Here is a 26,177-nt window from a genome sequence, read left to right as displayed (position 1 = left end):
CAATCTAACCTTACACCTAAAGGAAGTAGAGAAAGAAGAACAAACAGCACCCAAAGTTAGTAGAAGGAAAGAAATCTAAAAGGTCAGAGCAGAAATAAATGAAATAGAAACAAAGAAAACAATACCAAAGATCAATAAAACTAAAAGGTGGGTTTTAGAGAAGATAAACAAAACTGATAAACCTTTAGCCAAACTCATCATGAAAAAGAGAGAGAGGTCTCAAATCAATGAAATTAGAAATGAAAAAGAAGTTATAATGGACACCACAGAAATACAAAGCATCATAAGAGACTACTACAAGCAATTCTGTGCCAATAAAATACAACCTGGAAGAAATGCACAAGTTCTTAGAAAGGTGTAACCTTGCAAGACTGAACCAGGAAGAAACAGAAAATGTGATCAGACCAATCACAAGTAATGAAATTGAAACTGTAATTTAAAATTTTCCAACAAACAAAAGTCCAGGACCAGATGCCTTCACAGGTGAATTCTATCGAACATTTAGAGAAGAGCTAACACCCATCCTTCTCAAACTCTTCCAAAAAATTGCAGAGGAAGGAACACTCCCAAACTCATTCTATGAGGCCACCATCACCCTGATACCAAAACCAGACAAAGATACTACAGAAAAAGAAAATTACAGACCAATATCACTCATGAATATAGATGCAAAAATCCTCAACAAAATACTAGCAAACAGTCCAAGAACACAGTAAAAGGATCATACACCATGATCAAGCGGGATTTATCCCAGGGATGCAAGCATTCTTCAATATATGCAAATTAATCAATGTGATACACCACATTAACAATTTGAAAAATAAAATCCATGTGGTCATCTCAACAAATGCAGGGAAAGCTTTTGACAAAATTCAACCCCCATTTATGATAAAAACTCTCCAGAAAGTGGGCATAGAGGGAACCTACCTCAACATAATAAAGGTCATATACAACAAACACACAGCACACATCATTCTCAACGGTGAAACACTGAAAATATTTCCTCTAAGATCAGGAACAAGACAAGGACGTCCACTCTCACCACTATTATTCAACATAGTTTTGGAAGTCCTAGCCAAGGCAATCAGAGAAGAAAAAGAAATAAAAGGAATACAAATTGGAAAAGAAGAAGTAAACCTGTCACTGTTTGCAGATGACATGATACTATACATAGAGAATCCTAAAGATTTCACCAGAAAACTACTAGAGCTTATCAATGAATTTGGTAAAGTTGCAGGATACAAAATTAATGCACAGAAATCTCTTGCATTCCTATACATTAATGATGAAAAGTCTGAAAGAGAAATTAAGGAAACACTTCCACTTACCACTGCAGCAAAAAGAATAAAATACCTAGGAATAAACCTACCTAGGGAGACAAAAGACCTATATGCAGAAAACTACAAGACATTGATGAAAGAAATTAAAGATGATACACACAGATGGAGAAGTATACCATGTTCTTGGATTGGAAGAATCAATACTGTGAAAATGACTATACTCCCCAAAGCAATCTACAGATTCAATGCAATCCCTATCAAATTACCAATGGCATTTTTTACAGAACTAGAACAAAAAATCTTAAAATTTGTATGGAAACATAAAAGACCCCGAACAGCCAAAGCAGTCATGAGTGAAAAAAACAGAGCTGGAGGAATCAGACTCCCTGACTTCAGACTATACTACAAAGCTACAGTAATCAAGACAATGTGGTTCTGGCACAAATACAGAAATACAGATAAATGGAACAGGATGGACAGTCCAGAGATAAACCCATGAACCTATGGTCAACTAATCTATGACAAAGGAGGTAAAGATATACAATGGAGAAAAGACAGTCTCTTCAATAAGTGGTGCTGGGAAAACTGGACAGCTACATGTAAAAGAATGAAATTAGAACACTCCCTAACACCATACACAAAAATAAACTCAAAATGGATTAAAGACCTAAATGTAAGGCCAGACACTATAAAACTCTTAGAGGAAAACATAGGCAGAACACTCTATGACACAAAACACAGGAAGATCCTTTTTGACCCACCTCCTAGAGAAATGGAAACAAAAATAAACAAATGGGACCTAATGAAACTTCTAAGTTTTTGCACAGCAAAGGAAAACATAAACAAGATGAAAAGACAACCCTCAGAATGGGAGAAAATATTTGCAAATTAAGCAAGTGACAAAGGATTAATCTCCAAAATTTACAAGCAGCTCATGCAGCTCAGTATCAAAAAAAACCCCACCCAATCAAAAAATGGGCAGAAGACCTAAATAGACATTTCTCCAAAGAAGACATACAGATGGCCAAGAAGCACATGAAAAGCTGCTCAACATCACTAATTATTAGAAAAATGCAAATCAAAACTACAATGAGGTATCACCTCACACCAGTTAGAATGGGCATCATCAGAAAAGCTATAAACAACAAATGCTGGAGAGGATGTGGAGAAAAGGGAACCCTCTTGCACTGTTGGTGGGAATGTAAATTGATACAGCCACTATGGAGAACAGTATGGAGGTTCCTTAAAAAACTAAAAATAGAATTACCATAGGACCCAGCAATCCTACTACTGGGCATATACCCAGAGAAAACCATAATTCAAAAAGACACATGCACCCCAATGTTCACTGCAGCACTATTTACAATAGCTAGGTCATGGAAGCAACCTAAATGCCCATCAACAGATGAATGGATAAAGAAGATGTGGTACATGTATACAATGGAATATTACTCAACCATAAAAAGGAATGAAATTCGGTCATTTGTAGAGACGTGGATGGGTCTACAGACTGTCATACAGAGTCAAGTAAGTCAGAAAGAAAAAACAAATATCGTATATTAACACATATATGTGGAACCTAGAAAAATGGTACAGATGAACCACTTGGCAGGGCAGAAATAGAGACAAAGATGTAGAGAACAAACGTATGGACACCAATGGGGGAAAGTGGTGGCGTGGTGGTGGCGGGATGAATTGGGAGATTGGGATTGACAAATACACACTAATATGTACAAAACAGATAGCTAATAAGAACCTGCTGTATAAAAAAATAAAATAAAATTCAAAAAACAAATAAAATAAAATTGGTTGTGGTGATGGTTTCACAACTCTGTGAATGTAGTCAAAACCAATGAATTATATACTTTAAATAGGTAAATTGTATGGTATGTGAATTATATCTCAATAAAGCTGTTACCAAAAATATAATAAGTAAATAAATAAAACAAAGGAAGGAGTAGAGCATGACTAAAGGGGAGCTATTTCAGATTTGGTGATAATTTCTCTGAGGTGGTAACAACATTTCAGCAAAGATGTGAATAATCAAAAGTAGAAAACTATACAAAGATGTAAAAGAGGGCCTTCAGAAGGAAACAAGTGTAAAGAAACTAAAAGGAAAACATCCTGATATGTTTGAGAAATAGCAAAAAGGCTGATGTTAGTAAGTGAATAAGTGGTAGGAAATGAGTCCTGAGAAGCAGACAAGGGCCAGGTCACACACAGCCTTGTAACACATGATAAGCAGTTTGGGGAGGTAATGCGTGCTTCAAGCAAGATAATGACATGATTTGATTTATATATACTAAATGCCACGGGGAGAAGAGACTATAAGGAAAGCCCTCCCCAGGCAGATTGTTCCATATGTTTGGAAAGCATTTCTCTGGGCTTTATCCAGGGGACAAACACCAGAAGCTCAAAATAGAGCAAGGACCAGGAAACTGATGAATACTCCAGGGACTCTTCCGTTCTTCATATTCATTTACTTGGAGTCTGGTATATTTCTGAAACTTCTACACATACTTTCCGATGTGATTTCTTCTCCTAGTTTCTCTATCAATCCAATTTCACTGTTTCCTATCTTTCAGAAATTCACTGAAGTCTATCAGCTGATGGCAATCTTTCTAAAGTACTACCTTTAAAAAAACTTACCTAACTTATCTACTAACACATTCACTCAGAGTCCTCTGTACTCAAGAGTCCTGCTAAGTAGACACAAATATCCAGCAGACCTGCACGCAACTGACCTCCTTTAAGGCTCCCTTTAAAGTAACCCTAAGAGAGCCTTTTAGCTCTCACAATTCAGGCATCAGCACAAATCACATTTCTGTGGCCAAAAAAACTGCAAACAAACATACCTTCTCTGCTGGACTTCCTGTGGATGGACAAAAGCCATCACCATGTTGGTTAACTCCCTCCATAAATAAACAGCCCAGCCAACTGACTGTGGTAAAGTTGGTGAATTCTTCTGGCTACTTTATTTGAGAGGCATGACTAACACATCATGGTACTGTCAGCTGTAGGAATATTTATAGCAACTTTACACTAAACAGAATACTATCAGAACTTACTGAGAAAGAATTTTTTAAAAAATACACTTAGGCTATACCAAATTCTTAACAGGAAAAAATATTTTATCAGGAATAGATTCTCCAAAAAGAACTGTTTTTACAATTTCTAACCTTACTTCTTGGAAAATCATCCTTTGAAGTTGTCTGTAAAATTATCCTTAATAAAAATTAACACAGGGCTTCCCTGGTGGTGCAGTGGTTAAGAATCTGCCTGCGAATGCAGGGGACACGGGTTCAAGCGACCTGGTCTGGGAAGATCCCACATGCTGTCGAGCAACTAAGCCTGTGTGCCGCAACTACTGAGCCTGCGCTCTAGAGCCCGCAAGCCACAACTACTGAGCCCATGTGCCACAACTACTGAAGCCCACGTGCCTAGAGCCCGTGGTCCACAACAAGAGAAGCCACCGCAATGAGAAGCCCGCGCACCGCAACAAAGAGTAGCCCCAGCTCGCTGCAACTAGAGAAAGCCCACGCACAGCAACGAAGACCCAAAGCAGCCAAAAATAAATAATAAAATAAATTTAAAAAAAAATTTAACACAAACTTTTCCCCACAAGCTTCCAATAAAATTGGGAGATAGCGTTCCACAGGAAAAATTCCAAAACCACAGTATAAAGTATTGAGAAGGAATGAGTTCATCTGAATTAGAGTGTCAAAATGACCTTAATAATAATCCAACAGTTCTACTACATTCCTTCCAACCCTCTTTGGACCTCTCTTCAGTTTTTAGTAACGTGTCAGTCACAAAGCATAAGAGTTTCTCTAATGCATGGAGATCCAGACTCCATAAAACTCTCAGCCTCCAAAACTTTATCTCCACCCTCCTTTAATCTAAAGTTAACATTTCTAAGAGAATCACATTTTTTTCTATAGGTGCTGTGGCCTGACACATGGTATACTCCAACATAAATGTTCTATAAATGTGTCTATACTACCCATTTTCTAAAATCAAAATTCTATATAGCATTCTATATATCTATCCATCACATGTTTCTATCAATCCACTATCCAGTATTTGAACAAAACTTACTACATGCTATATTAACAGAACTGAGTCTTTTGGAATGCATGTCTTTAGCTCTCAGAACTATAAAATCTAGGTACAGATCTTTTATTAATATTTTACTTCGAATTTATTTATTCCTTCAAAACTCCATCAGCCAAAACACCATCACACATAATTTCAGTGCTGTCATTCAGTACACAGAGTAAAGAACAGTGAAGTAACTTTTAACACTTGCTATTTTACCCTTTTCAACATAATTCATCTCTGTAAGAGGCAGGCTTGGCAAGCTTGAAGCATGAACTCTGGAGTCTGACTCTTAGGTTCAAATCCCAGTTCTGGCACTGATGAGTGGTGTGGGAGCTTAGACAAGTTATTTAACTTTTCTGAGCCTCATTTACTTCATCTGTAAAATGGGAAAAATAATAATTAGTGTTTTCTCATAAACTTGTCATAGGTTTAAATGAGTTAATATCTATAAAGCTCTTAGAATAGTGTCTGGCACATAGTTAGGATGATATAACTGTTAAAGAAAAATAAAATAAAGAAATATCTTAGACATAAGCTAAACAGACTCAGGACAGAAATGTGGTCCTGAGTGAAAGTCAATTCATTAACTAGTTCCTCTTAGTTTTTCAAAGGGCAAAATATTAAAATTACTAAAGGTAAGGTCCAGGGACTTCCTTGGAGGTCCAGTGGTTAAGACTTCACCTTCCAATGCAGGGGGTGCAGGTTCAATCCCTGGTGGGGGAGCTAAGATCCCACATGCTTCACAGCCAAAGGCCAAAAAAACAAAACAGATGCAATACTGTAACAAATTTAGTAAAGACTTTAAAAATGATCCACATCAAAAAAAAAAAAATCTTTAAAACAAAACAAAACAAAACCCAACAACAACAACAACAACAAAGGTAAGGTCCAAATAACAAGAGATTCCTGTGAGAGATTAAACAAGTTGGGCCTGTAGCTGATACTCTGTCCCTGGCTTTGATTCCAACACTCTGCACAAGAACTTCCTTCCAAGTCCTCAGGAAAGCTGTTTTCAAGCTCCTGGGCAATAAAACATTGAGTATCAATCACGTCCTGTTACTTAGCAAATATGAACTCATCATGGTCACAAATACTTTCAGGAGATCCAACTGTGAGTTGTGAGTTACTAAGAGCTAACATTTATGTAATGTTTTTTATGGGTCAGGCACTGTTCTAAGTACTTTACGTATATTAACTCTTTTAATCCTCTCAATAAGTCTATAAGATATGTACTGTTTACTATTATCACCATTTTACAGATGAGAAAACTGAAGCGTAGAGAGTAACTCAACCAAGGTCATATACCTAATAACTCACCAACATGGAATTCAAGCCCAGGCAGCCTACCTTCAAAGCCTGAGGTTTTAAACCATAGCTTCGTGCCTCAGTACAGAACATCACAGACAGGACTAATGATTTTAAAAAGCTGGCCAAGTTAAAAATATATGCTGGGACTTCCCTGGTGGCGCAGTAGTTAAGAATCCGCCTGCCAATGCAGGGGACACGGGTTCGATCCCTGGTCTGGTAAGATCCCACATGCTGCGGAGCAACTAAGCCCGTGCGCCACAACTTCTGAGCCTGTGCTCTAGAGCCTGCGAGCCACAACTACTGAGCCTGCGTGCCTAGAGCCCGTGCTCCGCAGCAAGAGAAGCCACCGCAATGAGAAGCCCATGCACTGCAACGAAGAGTAGCCCCAGCTCACCGCAACTAGAAAAAGCCTGCGCACAGCAACGAAGACCCAATGCAGCCAAAAATAATTAATTTATTTATTAAAAAAAAATGTATGCTATGTCATGCTACAGTCACCAATAGCCAGAACTCACAAGCCAGGTAATGAGAAGATACTAAGAAAGCCAGTTTTCTTCTTTATTCTTTCTCATTCTCGTTCTTCCCCCAGGCCTCCCAAATAAATATGAGTTAATACAAGAGAAATGCTTTAAATAGTGCCTGGCACATAGGAAGTGCTCATTACGTGTTAAGAGGAGGTAGTGGTAAAAACAGTAGTGTATGCCTGCTGACCCTGCCTCACTCTAATGGTTTTGATATGCTAGGAACTGTTGATATCTCTACCATCTTTCCCCCTTTATGATTAGAGGAAATGAAATCAGGATAATAAATAAATACAGTCCACTGTAACAAATCCTAATGACTCTTCAATTGTGTTACTTTGACCTGACTATATACACAGAAGGAAAACTGCTTCACTCCTTGGCTCTCTTTTCTTGGTTTACAAAGACTGGAATGGGGCCAGAAAAAAGCAGAATAAAGCAGCTTTGTAACCTTTTGACTAGTTGCCAAGAACAGAAGCAAGGTTTGTGAAAGGAACTTAATCAAACTAAACTTTGACTGTCAGATGGAAACTAGAAAAGGATTCTAATGATAAAAGCTCTGCACATGACCAAGCGTTGTCAACCGCATGATTCTGTATCACTGCAGTTTTTTAAATGATGTGCCTAGACACAGAGTAAAGGACAGAGGTGACAGTAACAATAATTGGGGCAACAGGGTCTCCCTCTCTCAACTGTTCTGCACATTTAGGTTAAAAGATTAAGAAAATCAAGATATATTTCAGTGAAAAAAAAACTAACAAACCCAAACATCTCCAATTCCCAAAAAACAATATTGGAAAAAATCTAGCAGTCACTAGAATTTTTCAAACTGCAGGTTCAACACATTACTGGGTTATCACATCCATTTAGTGGATACCAACAGTTTGTTTTGAATGAAATGCAATTAAACAAAATAAACAGAAAACATTACAATGCATCACCAATAGTAAAAATAAATATTGTTTCATGAAACGTCTGTTTCAATTTTAAATATTAATATGTACATATATGTGTATAAGTACTGGATGACAATGAAAAATGCATCTTATAGTGGGGTTGTGATCAAAAAAGTTTGAATGCCATTTTACCCAAAGACTTTAAGAAACTGACCAGGGACTTCCCTGGTAGTCCAGTGGTTAAGACTCCGTGCTCCCAATGCATGGGGGCCGGGTTTGACCCCGCTCAGGGAGATAGATTCCGCATGCCACAACTAAAGATCCCGCACACTGCAACTAAGACCCCGTGCAGCCAAAATAAATATTTTTTAAAAATTAAAAAATAAAAAAACTGACCAGTCAAAAAGGAGGGAAATATCCACTTCAAGCTACATATTAAAGAACACTCAAAGTTTTAGTGGTTCTCTAAATTACAGTTTTTTAAAGGCAAGCCTCTGAAAATGAACAAAAAAGGAAAAAGGAAACATCTGGGTAAGAATCAATAGTTTACCATAGTTATTCCAAATAAGCAACAATTTCACCAAATGAGAGGTACCAAGACTAAATAAATATTACTAACAGGAGATAGACAGAAATGAGATAAAGCAAAGATTTTCAGTTCATCTAGCTATTAAATACCACACTAATATGACAGATGGTGCATAAGCAAAAGCTCTAGTACTCACTCTCAAGAACACTTATTTTTTAATGTTATCTAATCACTGCTTCCTAACCTATAGCAAAGTTAAAAACTGATGAAAAGGAAAAACAGATTTGAAAAACTCAGTGAAGTAATAACACACTGATTACTAGGGTATGTTTTTAATAAGATATGTATGTACTCTTTTGTATCCTAAAATGTTCTCTAAATTCTGAAATATTTCAAGAAAAAGTCATACACACGCATTTTGGATTATGCTGTCAGTAAAGAGAGTGAGATTATCATATTAATATAATCAATCTAGTAGGGAAAAATTAACATCGTTGTGCTAAATTAAAATGCCCTCTTATTTTGAAAAAAGGAGGAACAACAGGTGAATCTGACCTAAATCTTTTTCAACTACTATGGAAACTAAAGAATAAGTTCAATTCCACCTAAGAGCTAATCATTCTAATTTATTCCCATAGTAACAGTGCTGATAGCAACAAACTACCAATTTTCCTAAATTCAGTAACTGTTACATTATTAAATTTCAGGTGAAAGGAAACTATTGAAATTTTAGAAAATAAACTGATACCAAACCCACATATAAAAGAGAGTTGCTTTTGAAATAAAAATCAAATGTTTACATCAAAGTAAAGAACATTCTAAATACCAGTAAGTAAATCATCATAGCAAAGCTTACACTTTTCACCTCAATAACAATACTTTTCTGACAGAGAAAAAAAAAATCAAGACAAAAGCTACTATTAAAAATCAGTGCACTTAATTAACATGTCTGAATTAATAAAGGGGGGTTAATAGTATATAAGAATGAAAATAAGTAGTATCCCTAACCAAGTGTCACTTCTGACTAGAAACAACGGTAGTTTTTTTGTTAACCAGATTCCATGATTCTCAAGTGTATTCAAAAATACTCAGAAAAATAACTTCTTATCACATGTAAGTCCCAGGCTCTTCCATTAAGCTGCACTCAACTGATATAAAATCATCTCCTTCCCTTAGAGATGCAACAAAATTTTTAAATCTGGAAATAATAAAAGTACAAAAAAGTAATATGATTAACAATATTCTAAATGATTATTTGCATTTTTATTTAAAAAGGAATTGTTTTATGAAAGTACACCTCCTCTTTTCTAAAGTAAAAATAAAAAGACTAATTTAAATATATTACTCTAAACATGTTAGTCCTAAAGAAATGGATGCACTTAATTTTGTACAAATTTTCAAATCTCAAAATGAGACTAGAGGTAAGTCAGAAATTTCAGCTTTAGTCTTCTGTTTTATATTTCAAAGTTGCTAAATTCATATTGGGGACAGTAAGATTTCAGAGTTCAAGACTATTACATAAATTTATTTAATATTCTGCAAATCAGAGAAAGGGAAAAAATTAATGTCAAGGGGTATACATTTTAGTAACATAGAATGCATTTTATTAAATAAACTGCCTTTTCTCCAAATAACTCAAAAGTAATTGACTTCCATATGATAATTTTTTTAAGAGGGAAGGATATGGATATTACTTGCTTTCTTAATATGTTGTTTTTGCCATCTAAGAAACCTAGGTGGTAAAGGGTTTGCAATTTGCCTTAAGCCAGCATTTATAAAAGGACCAGGTAAAACCCCTCTCTAAAGTTCCCAACCAAATGCAGTATTCTTCTATGTTTCAGAGAAATTGGATTTTTTAACTGTTTTAACCTATGAAGGAAGAAATCATTAAACTAGTAGAACTTTGTACAAAAAGGTCATGAACTCTGGAGCTAGAAAAACTAAGTTCAAATCCACCTCTCCTGCCAACTAGCTGTGTTACTTTGGGCAAATTGTGTAACTTCTGTGCCTTGGTTTTCTCTTTTGTAAATGGAGATAAATATAGTACTTACTTCATAGTGTTGTAAGGATTAAAGCGTTAATACTATATGTAAGCCACTTGGTAATTCCTGGCACAGAGTAAGTGCTACACAAAATGTGCTTTTTTAAAAAAATTACTGCTTTACCACTACAGATTTTTACAGTTCAGTTGTGAAAAAGTTTCCCAAATGAAAATTATTTAATTGTATGTATAAAGAACATGACTTTATTTATATTAATTAAGCTGTGATACAGATTAATGCAAGAACCTTAAACTCAAATAATGAAATCACTGAGTGTTTTGAAAATAGAAAATCATAAAATCTAGTTAAAAAAATCATATGCCGTTGTACTGATAAGAATTGACACCTTTTTAGGATTAAATAAAGCTTATTTTCATTCTAATATGTTAAGTCTTTCTTTTTCCCTACACCCTGGTGATGCAGGTTATGTTTAGTCTTATAGTTTAATTCAGATATATACAAATAAAGTCAAATTCAGAATCTAAGTGTAAATGTCAGCCTTGTATAATGTCACCTAGTTCATATGAACTGTCTATATATGTAATATAACTGTACATAGTAGGTATCCAATAAAAAATTTGCTGAAAGGAATGTATTACAAAGATTATTACTATTTCCTAACTACTATAAAACTATTTGGTTTTATTTCCTAGGGAATAAAAACAAATTTAACTAGTACAAATATTAACCAAGCTAATAAGTTAAAGTGCATCCAACACAATCTGTAGCAAGATCTTTAAGATATTAAGCGCTGACCGCCTTGGGCTAATCTGTTAATTAACTTACAATAAGTCAGCACTATCTACAGTTCCTCTTCTGGTTTAAAATACTACTACATATTTAAAAGGGGAAAATAGCAAAGATAAACTTTATGAAGCCCATATTTCAAATATCCTTTTTAATATACTATAAATAATAGAGAAAATACCCTAATTATTTCTACATTTAATAATTAGATACCCTAGGACTTAGGTTAATGGGATCAAATAAAAACATCAAGATGATCAGGTCCCTGCTGTTTGCTGTGTTCTCTGCCAATAAAACATAATAAGACAGTTTTTGCTTAAGCCATATATTCTGTACAAGAACATGCACCTGTATTTTTAAGTTAATCCGCAGATAGAAAGTCCACATATTTTTCCACTTTACTATAAATATTACAATTCGGCCCCTTGGTATAAACCAATTAAATGAATGTATTGGGAAAAAAAACTATTCTTAATATCCTTAAATACATTTGGAACTATTTCTATGTTGAACTATATTCTATGTTGAACAATTCTGAACTATTCTTCCTCCATTTAAATCACAAAGAAGTTAAAATATCCTGCTATTATATGCAGAACACAAAAATCTTTTAGACAACTACCAAAAAAGAAGTTCTATGAGCCTTTTGTCTGTAAACAAAACAAAAAGAATGAAGTCATGGAGTGGCTTAGGCAGATCACAGAAACCATCATACCGCGAGGTACAAATGACCAGGACACTGTAAAAATTTTAAATTTTTAAAACTGCATTTTCCTTAAAACATATCCTAGGGTTCAAGGATAAAACTTAAAGCATGTAAAACAAAGTACAGTAGCAAGTAAAATGACAAAAAATAACAATCAATCAAAAAAACCCTGCAGGCATAAAACTAATATGCATAAATGTATTTTAAATTGAGCCATCAGGGTTACAAACTAAGACTTTGCCAAACTAAAGCAGAAATTTTTATAGAAAACCGACAGTCATTCCTCTCCTGAGCTTTAAAAACACATACACTATGTTGTCTCTAGTGATATTTTTTCCTTTGGCAGCTAAGCATGAGGTGTAGGCTTTTCAGTAATTAGAAAGTCTATCACTGTTCTGTACAAACAATAGGACCATGAATACAACTGCTCCAATGAGACCACAGGATGTTCGTTTCATGTAAGAGCTTTTATGCAGAATTTGTATCATAATAGGCCAAAGAGATTTTAGAAGAAAAGAGAGAGAGACTCCCTAAGACTTTTCAACTTCTACTTCTGTACAACAGTTTCTTTCTGGAGTCCCTCTTTGAAGGCAAAATGACTTCACCTTGAATTTTAAATTCTGCATCATAGATTTCTTAACCTAAAACGTTTATTCCTATGACATAAATTTATTGAAATGAACCACTAAATACAATATTGTGCTCTCCAGCCTACAGCTTTGAAAGAACTAAAACCCATTTCTCTAACACATGAACAGGACTTATTTGTGAATAATGACGTTGGGGAAAACACCACCAATTTAAACCCTGATTTCCGTATTCTGTAAAATAAAGGGATAAGTTTGAACTCTTATGGTTCCCTCCAGCTGTGAACTATAGAAATCAATCTAGATTTAAACAGGCATGCTGAAGAAGTAAAAAGTTCAGAAATGAAAAAGGGTGAAAGAGGGCCTTGCAGCAATCCAAATATGGGTATGTATGTACAAAAAAAAAAGGGTCCACCAGCCTGGAGGTAAGAAAACATAAGAGTGTCAGCCCATATTCATTGGGGTTAGTTTTTAAAGATTGGGAAATGATGAGGCCAGGATGAACAGAAGCTAGAGTTTCCAATGTAGGTGCTGGGTTCGAGGAAGTACTACTAAGGAGCTTTCAAAAGGGCTTCCCTCAGCAGTGAAATAATTCCTGAAAGCCAACCAGAAGGGTCCTTCTCTGTGGCTTCTAGGACTAATATGGCCAAGCTCCAAAGTCCTTTGCTAAAAATAGCTGAAGGGATCAGCCCAATTTTGGAATACGCCAAGGTCTATGCTATGTTTGCATATGTATATGTCTCATATAATGAGGGAGACTTTTCTATAACTTATTAGTCAAAAGAAAAGCATATGCTAAAAGCTGTATTTATTCTGTTCACTGAAGTACTAAATTTTAGAGCACAATTTACATGAGAACAGAAACTGATCACACAAAAACATTTGTAATCAAATGCTAGAAATACACCATAAATATTGGAAAGACAAAAATAAAAATTATCCAACTCTGTCTCAAAATATACCTCAGATAACAAATTTTGGAAAACAGGACACTAACCCTTATTAAAACTAATCCCTTCATTTTAGAGATGACTAAAAGCCTACAGAGACATTTAAGAAATTTATGAGAAACTGAAGTGTCAAAATGAGAAAAAGATGGTTTCAAGACGGTGAAAACAGTAAAGAAAAAAAGAGTCAGAAGAATATGCTAAGTAATAAAGTAATGTAATGTCTGGTCTATGAAGAAAAACAGAAAACTTGTCAATACAGTAACAATGAAGAAACAATGTATAAGAAGCAAAGATAAAGATACACATGCACACTGAGTTCAACTAAAGAAAATGTACTTCGAAATTACTATAATGAACTCTAGCAGAAATTTTTTCAGTAACAGTACACTAAAATTTTTGTCAATAAGCTTAAAAGTCTGGGGCTAATAATCTCCCAAGAAACTCTGTCCTCCAACATAGCAACTGTCCTGTAAGTAAAGCCCATGCAGAAAACAGAGCTGATCATCCCAGAACATCCGCATTTTTGCCTCAGCTGTGCATATCCATTCTCATGGGACAGAGAACAAGAAAATGACAGAACGTCCTCATGACCTGTCGATTAACAAGATGACACAAGCCCAATCTACCAGCAATTCCGAGTGCCTGCCACCTGTTAGCCTGCTCTAGCGAAAGCCCCCAAAACTGTGCTCCAGCGAAGAACTGGGAACGCCTTTGTTGTTCCCTAACCATGGAAATTCAGTCTAACCCAGCGCCTTAAGGAAAACTTCCCCCAGGCCGGGTAAATCTGCCCAGATCCGGGCTTGGGCAAAGGCCTCCTCTAGCGAAGAAAAGGAGGGAGAACCCCAGGCGAAGCACAAATGTCACCTACTCGTCCCGGGAGGAGTAGGGGTCAAGGATGAAGGAAGTTAGAGAACCAGGACCTAGGACCCCAGAGAGAGACAGGCTCAGTTTCGCAGTGGAGCAGGGTGAGCACAACGAGGAGGTGGGCCGTCCTGCTGGGTGAAAAAACAGCAAGATCCCAGGATCAACAGTCGGGGAAGAGAGGTGCTAAAGTGAGAGTAGGGGCAAAACCGAGGGGCAGTGGCTTAGGTAAGCGCTGAGGCGAAAAGGCAAGAAACCAGGGCTTTTAAAAGGCGGATGAGGCGGAGGAAAAATAGCAAGGCGAGAGGTGAGCGGCGACAAAACAGGCTCAGCTGAGGGGAAAGAGGCGAGGCCGGCTTCGGGGGGAAGGAATGAAATGAGCTCAGGAAGCATTGCAGGGACAAGGGACAGGCAAAGAGAACCCCCACCCACAGGAACCGGGACACAACACTTGACCCGGCCCTCTACAGGCTGTACTCGACCGGCCGCACTCAGAGCCTGTCGGCAGCGGAGACTCACCCAAAGGCTGCAGAGGCCCCACAGCAGGACATGGGGACCGGTCCAAACACACAGGAGAACCAAGCGGCTGCAGGAAACGGCGGCGTTAGTGTGACCCGGATGCGCATCCCTAGAAACCGGAAGTTGGCGGCCAGGGTCATCACACAATCCACACCTCGTTCCAACAGGAGCCTTTGGGCGCATGTGTCAGGCCTCACGTGGAGGGGCGGGGAAGCGCCTAGACCCCGCCCACTCGACCGTCCCGGGAGCCCCGCCCCTAGTTACGGCCCTCCCGGCCCCTCGGTGGTGCTTGAGGCGGGTAGGTTGGTTCATGCGGCGCCTGGGTACCACTGAGGCCCAAGCAGCACCGGTAAAAAAAAAATACTCAGCACTCATGTTTCAGGAAGGTGTTTTAAGTTGCGTGTAATTCCTGTCTCTCTAAAGCGAAAGTGAAATGTTGGACGTATTTGGTAGATTTAGAAAAACTGTGGGAGGAAGAATCGCTAGGAAATTCTGGAAGGCACTTGGAGGGGAGGCTAGCCCAAGGTGATGGTTTTATTCCGGTATTAGTTTATTCCTAATATTGTATTGAGCTTCCAGTTAACTTCTATTTCGTGCACAATATTTTATGTAATAATTTTATCAGAAACAAGGTTTTTAAATGCTTCGTTAACGTTAAATTACTACCCCAATATGGAAAAGGAGCAGGGTTGAATTAAGGTTTTGTGGGGGCCTGAAGTTTATTCAATTCGGGGGCTCTCTTTAAGTAAACCCACAATTACAAATACAATATTAGGTCTAAAAATGAATCTTTAGTGTTAGCAAAGAAATCACAAGTTTAAAAAATTTCATAAATAACACAAAATCCAGAAAAAATAAACACTATTAGTTGATACACCTCTAAAGTACGTTTTTTTCCTACCTTTTTTGGCTGTATCTTCTTTGATCACCTTTTCCTATGACAATTTACTAAGCAATATCATTTACCGAGATCCTTGACTCCTGTCTCTGACACCATACATCTAAATCATCAGCAAATTCTGCAGGATCTACCTTTAAAATCTGTCCAGATTATGACTATTTACTGCCTCTGTTGGTATAAGCCACAGTTAATGTGTGGCTGTTTGCTGTTTTTATACATTTGCCCTTCCAGGGTCTATTAACACAGCAGCAGTGGGCTCCTGTTAAAACCTTAATTAGATCAGGTCCCTCCTCCAGTGGATTCCTATTTCAAAGTGAAAATGAGAATCCTGCATAAGCCTAGAGGACCCTCAAGACTTGACACCCCCCAGTACAAATAACCTCATCTCCTACTCTTTCCATTAACCCTCTTTTCAAGGCACATGGGCCTCTTTGCTATTCTTCTAACCTGCACATAGACTCAGGGTATTTGTGCTTGCTGATCCCTCTGCCCAGAATGTTCTTCCTCCAGATAACTGCATCTTTCACCCTATCACTTCTTTTACATCTTGGTTCAAATGTCACCCTGTCAATGAGAACTTTCCTAACACTATATTTGAAATTAAAGTATTACCCACAAAAATAAACTCAAAATGGATTAAAGACCTAAATGTAAGGCCAGACACTATAAAACTCTTAGAGGAAATCATAGGCAGAACACTCTATGACATAAATCACAGCAAGATTCTTTTTGACCCACCTACTAGAGACATGGAAATAAAAACAAAAATAAACAAATGGGACCTAATGAAACTTAAAAGCTTTTGCACAGCAAAGGAAAACATAAACAAGATGAAAAGACAACCCTCAGAATGGGAGAAAATATTTGCCAATGAAGCAACTGACAAAGGATTAATCTCCAAAATTTGCAAGCAGCTCATGCAGTTCAATATCAAAAAAACAACCCAATCCAAAAATGGGCAGAAGACCTAAATAGACATTTCCCGAACGAAGATATACAAATTTCCAAAAAACACATGAAAGGATGCTCAACATCACTAACATTAGAGAAATGCAAATCAAAACTACAATGAGGTATCACCTCACACCAGTCAGAATGGCTATCACCAAAAACTGTACAAACAATAAATGCTGGAGAGGGTGTGGAGAAAAGGGAACCCTCCTGAACTGTTGATGGGAATGTAAATTGATACCGCCACTATGGAGAACAGTATGGAGGTTCCTTAAAAAACTAAAAATAGAATTACCATATGACCCAGCAATCCCACTACTGGACATATACCCTGAGAAAACCATAATTCAAAAAGAGTCATGCACCACAATGTTCATTGCAGCACTATTTACAATAGCCAGGACATGGAAGCAACCTAAGTGTCCATCAACAGATGAATAGATAAAGAAGATGTGGCACATATATACAATGGAATATTACTCAGCCATAAAAAGAAACGAAATTGAGTTATTTGTAGTGAGGTGGATGGACTTAGAGTCTGTCCTACAGAGTGAAGTAAGTCAGAAAGAGAAAAACAAATACCGTATGCTAACACATATATATGGAATCTTAAAAAAAAAATGGTTCTGAAGAACCTAGGGGCAGGACAGGAATAAAGATGCAGACGTAGAGAATGGACTTGAGGACACGGGGAGGGAGAAGGGTAAGCTGGGACGAAGTGAGAGAGTGGCACGGACATATATACACTACCAAATATAAAATAGATAGCTAGTGGGAAGCAGCCGCATAGCACAGGGAGATCAGCTCGGTGCTTTGTGACCACCTAGAAGGGTGGGATAGGGAGGGTGGGAGAGAGACGTAAGAGGGAGGAGATATGGGGACGTATGCATATGTATAGCTGATTTCACTTTGTTATACAGCAGAAACTAATACACCATTGTAAAGCAATTATACTCCAATAAAGATGTTTAAAAAAAATTAAAGTATTACCATCCTCCCTGCACTTCCTAGTCCAGTTCCCTCACTTAATTTTTCTATAACATTTTTCCCGTCCAACAATTTGCTAGTGAATTTGGTTTAACACCTTGCCCCCACCCCCATCTCCCTCCCCTTCCTCCCCCCACCAGAATGTGAGCTCCATGAGGGCACGCATGTTTGTCTGTTTTGTTCCCAGATGTATTTCAGTACCAGAACAGAACGTTGCATGTGGAGGGCACCCAATAAATGCTTGTTGACTAAAAGGATCAATTGCTCATTCACTTTGCTTTTGCTCATCCAAAACCATGCAAGCTGAGCCAACAACTCCACCAGGGGGAGCACATGAGTAACCAATGAGGTCTCCCCAGAAAAGTTTTTCCTAAAGCATACACATACACGTAATGCTAAAACACACCCACAAGAAAGAACACAAATACCTCCCCAGAGCAAAGAATGCTGCACCTTCTATCAATAAAAACCCTCCAATGTCTTCACAGTCCCTTAAGAACAAAATCCAAGCTCTTTACTATGGTCTACAAGGCCCTTCTTGGCCTGCCCTTCCCAACTCTCTGATGTCATTTCCAGCCTCCCTTACCCTCACGTACAGCCATCCTGTTCTCCTTTGTGCTTCTTGTACAAACCAAGCTTTCTTGCCTCAGGGTCTAAGCAAATACCCTTTCTGTTCTCTTGAACACTCCTCTCCAAACCTTCCAATGAATTATTCCTTCTGCTACTTTCAGTTAAATTTCAGTTCTGAAGGCTTCACGCAGGCCCCCCCATGACCCCCATCTCCCATCTAAAGTAGCTCTTCCATCCCCTTCTCATACTTTATCTTTTCTCCATGGTCCCTATCACTATCTGAAATTACCTTGTTTATTTATCGTCTGTCACTAGAAAGTAAGCTCCATGGGGGTCTATATCTCTCTTGTTCACTGCTAAATTCTCAGCACTAGAAGAGTGACTGGCATATAGTAGGTGCTCAATAAACAAAACAAGTAATTACTAATATTTATTGAAGCTTTACTATGTGTTACTTACCATACACAGTAAATATATAAAGGCTCATATTTCTCTTTTAATCCTCCCAACAATCTTGGGAAGTATTATGATTATCTCCATTTTAGAGATGAGGAAACTGAGGCAGGGATAAGTTAAGCAACTTGCTCAAGGCCACATAACTGGCAAGAAGCAAACCCATGACTTGAATCCAGGTCTGCAAGACTACAGAGCCCATGATTCCTCTCAAACTATAGGAACAGGGCTTCCCTGGTGGCGCAGTGGTTGAGAGTCCGCCTGCCAATGAAAGGGACACGGGTTCATGCCCCGGTCCGCGAAGATCCCGCATGCCGCGAAGTGGCTGGGCCCGTGAGCCATGGCCGCTGAGCCTGCGCGTCCGGAGCCTGTGCTCCGCAACGGGAGAGGCCACAACAGTGAGAGGCCCGCGTACTGCAAAAAAAAACCCAAAAAAACACTGCAGGAAGAGTAAGTATGGATTCATTTATTTACTAGTTTCTTTTCTCTGACTTCAGACAATTGTACTTGCTGTCATGGTCAGCAAGAGTGGAAATGTTTGTTGGGGTTTTTTTCCTGCCCTACTGCACTACTCCTGGGGACAGATATCAAGAAATATGCTGGGGACTTACCTGGTGGTGCAGTGGTTAAGAATCCACCTGCCAATGCAGGGGACACGGGTTCGAGCCCTGGTCCAGGAACATCCCACGGAGCAACTAAGCCCGTGCACCATAACTACTGAGCCTGCGCTCTAGAGCCAGTGTGACATAACTACTGAGCCCGTGTGCCACATCTACTGAAGCCCACGTGCCTAGATCCCGTGCTCTGCGACAAGAGAAGCCACCACAATGAGAAGCCCGTGCACCGCAATGAAGAGTAGCCCCCGCTCACTGCAACTAGAGAAAGCCCGCGCCCAGCGACGAAGATCCAAGGCAGCCAAAAAATAAATAAATAAATGAATGAATTTTTTTACAAAAAGGAATATGCTAAAAATATGGTTTTGCTCAAGCCGAGTTATAACTACTTAGATATTTGCTATATTACTTCTGTAGATTTGAAATATTTCATTCAAATAGCCCAAAAGTATTATGGCCATGTCTTTCTAAACAAAAGCCAAAATGTAAATCAAAGCACAAGCCTAATTACCTAAAGCTATCTAAAAATGAGTTCTCTAAATTATATATTTCCATTAAAAACACATAATGAATCACTGTTTTGTAATAGTTATCAACTTAAACTCTCCTGATTGATCTGAGAGGCTAATGGTCTAGCTTTTGTTTCTGTTGACTTCTCTATGGTACTTAAGGCAATATCTTATTATGTACATGATAGTTCAGCCTCCAAAAGCAATCGATAGTTGATGGGATTGTAAAATGGTGCAACTGCTATGGAAAACAGTAGGGCAGTTCCTCAAAAAATTCAAAATCAAACTACCATATGACCAGCAATCCCACTTCTGAATATATAGCCAAAAGAATTGAAAGCACAGTCTCAAAATGATATTTGCACACCCATGTTTATAGCAGCACTATTCACGATAGCCAAAAGGTAGAAGCAACCCAAATATCCATTGACAGATAAATGGATAAATAAAATAAGGTATATGCATACTTTATTTTTTAAATATACTTTAGAATACAAAGCAGCCTTAAAAACGAAGGAAATTCTGTCACATGATACAATATGGATGAACCTTTAGGCCATTATGCTAAGTAAAATAAGCTAGTCACAAAAAGACAAATACTGTATGATTCTACTTCTCTGAGGTCTTTAAAGTAGTAATTTATATATATGTAAATATATATATATTTATATATATATAATATATATAATATATATTATATTATATTAATAAATTATATTTATTATATTTTTATAAATAATTTATAAATTATTAAATTATATTAAATTTATATATATTAAATATATATATTTATATATATAATATATATATAAATAATATATATAAATATATAAATATATATATATATATATATATATACCAGTGGCTGAGGAATTCCCTGGTGGTCCAATGGGTAAGACTCCGAGCTCCCAATGCAGGGGGGCCAGGTTCAATCGCTGGTTGGGGAAATAGATCCTGCACGCATGCTGCAACTAAAGAGTCCGCATGCTGCAATAAGACCCAGTGTGGCCAAAATAAATAAATAAATAAATAAAAATAAACATTAAAAAAAATAAATATACCAGTGGCTGGAGGGAGAGAACAAAGGGGAATTGTGTAATTGGTAGAGAGTTTCAATTCTGTAAGATAAAAAGACTTAGGAGACCTGTTTCACAAAAATGTCAATATACTTAACACTACTGTTAAGTGTACACTGAACTGTACACTTAAAAATGGTAAAGGTGGTAAATTTTATGATATGCTTTTACCACAATAATTACTTAGCTTTTAAAAAGAAATCTATAGCAATCTAGTCATTGATTTAATAAAGATGTGGGTCACTTTATGCCTACTCGGCCCTGCATGGACATTATCATAGTCTTTTTCACAGTTTTGTCGAAATTTATACCAGTAAGAAGGCTTTGGAGTAGAATAAATTCACATTTTCAAGATGCGCAGTAACCATTGCTGTCTTTTTTTCTTTTTTGAATTTTCTTTCATTTATTTTTTTATACAGCAGTTTCTTATGAGTCATCCATTTTATACACATCAGTGTATACATGTCAATCCTAATCTCCCAATTCATCACACCACCTACCCCACCGCCACTTTTTCCCCTTGGTGTCCATACGTTTGTTCTCTACATCTGTGTCTCTTCTGTCCTGCCAACTGGTTCATCTGTATCATTTTTTCAGATTCCACATATATGTGTTAACATACAATATTTGTTTTTCTCTTTCAGACTTACTTCGCTCTGTATGACAGTCTCTAGGTCCATCAACGTCTCTACAAATGACCCAATTTCATTCCTTTTTATGGCTGAGTAATATTCCATTGTATATATGTACCACATCTTCTGTATCCATTCATCTGTAGATGGGCATTTAGTTTGTTTCCATGACCTGGCTATTGTAAATAGTGCTGCAATAAACATTGGGGTGTATGTGTCTTTTTGAATTATGATTTTCTCTGGGTATATGGCCCGTAGTAGGATTGCTGGGTCATATGGTAATTCTACTTTTAATTTCTTAAGGAACCTCCATACTGTTCTCCATAGTGGCTGTATCAATTTACATTCCCACCAACAGTGCAAGAGGGTTCCCTTTTCTCCACACCCTCTCCAGCATTTGTTGTTTGTAGATTTTCTGATGATGCCCATTCTAACTGGTGTGAGGTGATATCTCACTGTAGTTTTGATTTGCATTTCTCTAATAATTAGTGATGTTGAGCAGCTTTTCATGTGCTTCTTGGCTATCTGTATGTCTTCTTTGGAAAAATATCTATTTAGGTCTTCTGCCCATTTTGGATTGGGTTGTTTGTTTTTTTAATATTGAGCTGCATGAGCTGTTTATATATTCTGGAGATAAAACCTTTGTTGATTCACTTGCAAATATTTTCTCCCATTCTGAGGATTGTCTTTTCATCTTGTTAGTAGTTTCCTTTGCTGTGCAAAAGCTTTTAAGTTTCATTAGGTCCCATTTGTTTATTTTTGTTTTTATTTCCATGTCTCTAGGAGGTGGATCAAAAAAGATCTTGCTGTGATTTATGTCAAAGAGTGTTCTTCCTGTGTTTTCCTCTAAGAGTTTTATAGTGTCCAATCTTATATTTAGGCCTCTAATCCATTTTGAGTTTATTTTTGTGTATGCTGTTAGGGAGTGTTCTAATTTCATTCTTTTACATGCAGCTATCCAGTTTTCCCAGCACCACTTATTGAAGAGACTGTCTTGTCTCCATTGTATATCCTTGCCTCCTTTGTCATAGATTAGTTGACCATAGGTGTATGGGTTTATCTCTGGGCTTTCTTTCCTGTTCCATTGATCTATATTTCTGTTTATGTGCCAGTACAACATTGTCTTGACTACTGTAGCTTTGTAGTATAGTCTGAAGTCAGGGAGTCCAATTCCTCCAACTCTGTTTTTTTCCCTCAAGACTGCTTTGGCTGTTTGGGGTCTTTTGTGTCTCCATACAAATTTTAAGATTTTTTATTCTAGTTCTGTAAAAAATGCCATTGGTAATTTGATAGGGATTGCATTGAATCTGTAGATTGCTTTGGGTAGTATAGTCATTTTCACAATATTGATTCTTCCAATCCAAGAACGTGGTATATTTCTCTATCTGTGTGTATCATCTTTAATTTCTTTCATCAGTCTCTTGTAGTTTTCTGCATACAGGTCTTTTGTCTCCCTAGGTAGGTTTATTCCTAGGTATTTTATTCTTTTTGCTACAGTGGTAAATGGGAGTGCTTCCTTAATTTCTCTTTCAGACGTTTTATCATTAGTGTATAGGAATGCAAGAGATTTCTGTGCATTAATTTTGTATCCTGCAACTTTACCAAATTCATTGATTAGCTCTAGTAGTTTTCTGGTGGCATCTTTAGGATTCTCTATGTATAGTATCATGTCATCTGAAAACAGTGACAGTTTGACTTCTTCTTTTCCAATTTGTATTCCTTTTTTTCTTTTTCTTCTCTGATTGCCGTGGCTAGGACTTTCAAAACTATGTTGAATAATAGTGGTGAGAGTGGACATCCTTGTCTTGTTCCTGATCTTAGAGGAAATGCTTTCAGTTTTTCACCATTGTGAATGTGGTTAGCTGTGGGTTTGTCATATATGGCCTTTATTATGTTGAGGTAGTTTCCCTCTATGCCCACTTTCTGGAGAGTTGTTATCATTAATGGGTGTTAAATTTTGGCAAAACCTTTTCCTGCATCTATTGAGATGATCATATTGTTTTTATTCTTCAATCTGTTAATATGGTGTATCACATTGATTGATGTGTGTATATTGAAGAATCCTTGCATCCCTGGGACAAATCCCACTTGATCATGGTGTATGATCCTTTTAATGTGTTGTTGGATTCTGTTTGCTAGTATTTTGTTAAGCATTTTTGCATCTGTATTCATGAGTGATATTGGTCTGTAATTTTCTTTTTTTGTAGTATCTTTTTCTGGTTTTGGTATCAGGGTGATGGTGGCCTCATAGAATGAGTTTGGGAGTATTCCTTCCTCTGCAATTTTTTGGAAGAGTTTGAGAAGGATGGGTGTTAGCTCTTCTCTAAACGTTTGATAAAATTCACCTGTGAAGCCATCTGGTCCTGGACTTTTGTTTGTTGGAAGATTTTAATCACAGTTTCAATTTCATTACTTGTGATTGGTCTGTTCATATTTTCTATTTCTTCCTGGTTCAGTCTTGGAAGTTATACCTTTCTAAGAATTTGTCCATTTCTTCCAGGTTGCCCATTTTATTGGCATAGAGCTGTCTGTAGTAATCTCTTAGGATGCTTTGGACTTCTGCAGTGCCTGTTGTAACTTCTCCTTTTTCATTTCCAATTTTATTGATTTGAGTCCTCTCCCTCTTTTTCTTGATGAGTCTGGCTAATGGTTTATCAATTGTTTTTATCTTCTCAAAGAACCAGCCTTTAGTTTTATTGATCTTTGCTATTGTTTTCTTTGTTTCTATTTCATTTATTTCTGCTCTGATCTTTATAATTTCTTTCCTTCTACTAACTTTGGGTTTTCTTTGTTCTTCTTTCTCTAGTTCCTATAGGTGTAAGGTTAGATTGTTTATTTGAGATGTTTGTTGTTTCTTGAGGTAGGATTGTATTGCTATAAACTTCCCTCTTAGACTTCCCTGGTGGCGCAGTGGTTGAGAGTTCGCCGCCGATGCAGGGGACACGGGTTCGTGCCCCGGTCCGGGAAGATCCCACATGCCGCGGAGTGGCTGGGCCCATGAGCCATGGCTGTTGAGCCTGCGCATCCGGAGCCTGTGCTCCGCAACGGGAGAAGCCACAAGAGTGAGAGGCCTGTGTACCGCAAAAAAAAAAAAAAAAAAAAACAACTTCCCTCTTAGAACTGCTTTTGCTGCAACCCATTGGTTTTGGATCATCGTGTTTTCATTGTCATTTGTCCCTAGATATTTTTTAATGTCCTTTTTGATTTCTTCAGTGATCTCTTGGTTATTTAGTAACGTATCGTTTAGCCTCCATGTGTTTGTGTTTTTTACGTTTTTTTCCTGTAATTGATTTCTAATCGCATAGTGTTATGGTCAGAAAAGATGCTTGATATGATTTCAATTTTCCTTAATTTACTGTGGCTTGATTTGTGACCCAAGATGTGACCTATCCTGGAGAATGTTCCGTGCGTACTTGAGAAGAAAGTGTAATCTGCTGTTTTTGGATGGAATGTCCTATAAATATCAATTAAATCTATCTGGTCTATTGTGTCTTTTAAAGCTTCTGTTTCCTTGTTTATTTTCATTTTGGATGATCTGTCCATTGGTGTAAGTGAGGTGTTAACGTTTCCCACTATTATTGTGTTACTGTCAATTTCCTCTTTTATAGCTGTTAGCAGTTGCCTTATGTATTGAGGTGCTCCGATGTCAGGTGCATATATATTTATAATTGTTATATCTTCTTCTTGGATTGATCCCTTGATCATTATGTAGTGTCCTTCCTTGTCTCCTGTAACATTCTTTATTTTAAAGTCTATTTTATCTGATATGAGTATTGCTACTCCAGCTTTCTTTTGATTTCCATTTGCCTGGAATATCTTTTTCCATCCCCTCATTTTCAGTCTGTATGTGTCCCTAGGTCTGAAGTGGGTCTCTTGTAGACAGCGTATATATGGGTCTTGTTTTTGTACCCATTCAGCAAGCTGTGTCTTTTGGTTGGAGCATTTAATCCATTCACGTTTAAGGTAATTATCAATATGTATGTTCCTATGACCATTTTCTTAATTGTTTTGGGTTTGTTTTTTGTAGGTCCTTTTCTTCTCTTGTGTTTCCCACTTAGAGAAGTTCCTTTAGCATTTGTTGTAGAGCTGGTTTGGTCATGCTGAATTCTCTTAGCTTTTGCTTGTCTGTAAAGCTTTTGATTTCTCCATTGAGTCTGAATGAGATCCTTGCGGGGTAGAGTAGTCTAGGTTGTAGGTTCTTCCCTTTCATCACTTTAAGTATATCATGCCTCTCCCTTCTGGCTTGTAAAGTTTCTGCTGAGAAATCAGCTGTTAACCTTATGGGAGTTCCCTTGTATGTTATTTGTCATCTTTCCCTTATTGCTTTCAATAATTATTCTTTGTCTTTAATTTTGCCAATTTGACTACTGTGTGTCTCAGCATGTTTCTCTTTGGGTTTATCCTGCCTGGGACTCTCTGCGCTTCCTGGACTTGGGT

The 26,177-nt window shown here is 37.3% G+C and overlaps 1 protein-coding gene and 1 long non-coding RNA gene across 4 annotated transcripts in view; one reads left to right on the top strand and one right to left on the bottom strand.

Moving 5' to 3' along the window:
* EYA3 (EYA transcriptional coactivator and phosphatase 3) overlaps positions 1 to 15,190 on the bottom strand; it is a 105,128-nt gene extending 89,938 nt beyond the window's left edge. The window contains exon 1 of one of the 3 annotated variants that reach the window (XM_033422427.2): positions 15,048 to 15,190. The gene's annotated coding sequence lies outside the window, so the exon portion shown is untranslated. Of the gene's footprint in view, positions 1 to 5,597; positions 5,757 to 15,047 lie in introns of those variants that run through there. The other 2 variants (XM_033422434.2, XM_033422429.2) reach the window with 2 other exon arrangements.
* LOC125964963 (uncharacterized) lies at positions 1,799 to 17,577 on the top strand. The gene is made up of 2 exons (XR_007478315.1): positions 1,799 to 2,518; positions 17,166 to 17,577. It is a non-coding gene; the product is annotated as an uncharacterized LOC125964963 (long non-coding RNA).
* Positions 17,578 to 26,177: the final 8,600 nt, after the last annotated feature.

This window comes from Orcinus orca, chromosome 1 (assembly GCF_937001465.1).
Source record: "Orcinus orca chromosome 1, mOrcOrc1.1, whole genome shotgun sequence".
NCBI lineage: Eukaryota > Metazoa > Chordata > Mammalia > Artiodactyla > Delphinidae > Orcinus > Orcinus orca.
The sequence above is the reverse complement of the archived record's forward strand: the minus strand, read 5'-3'. Positions and strand labels throughout refer to the sequence as shown.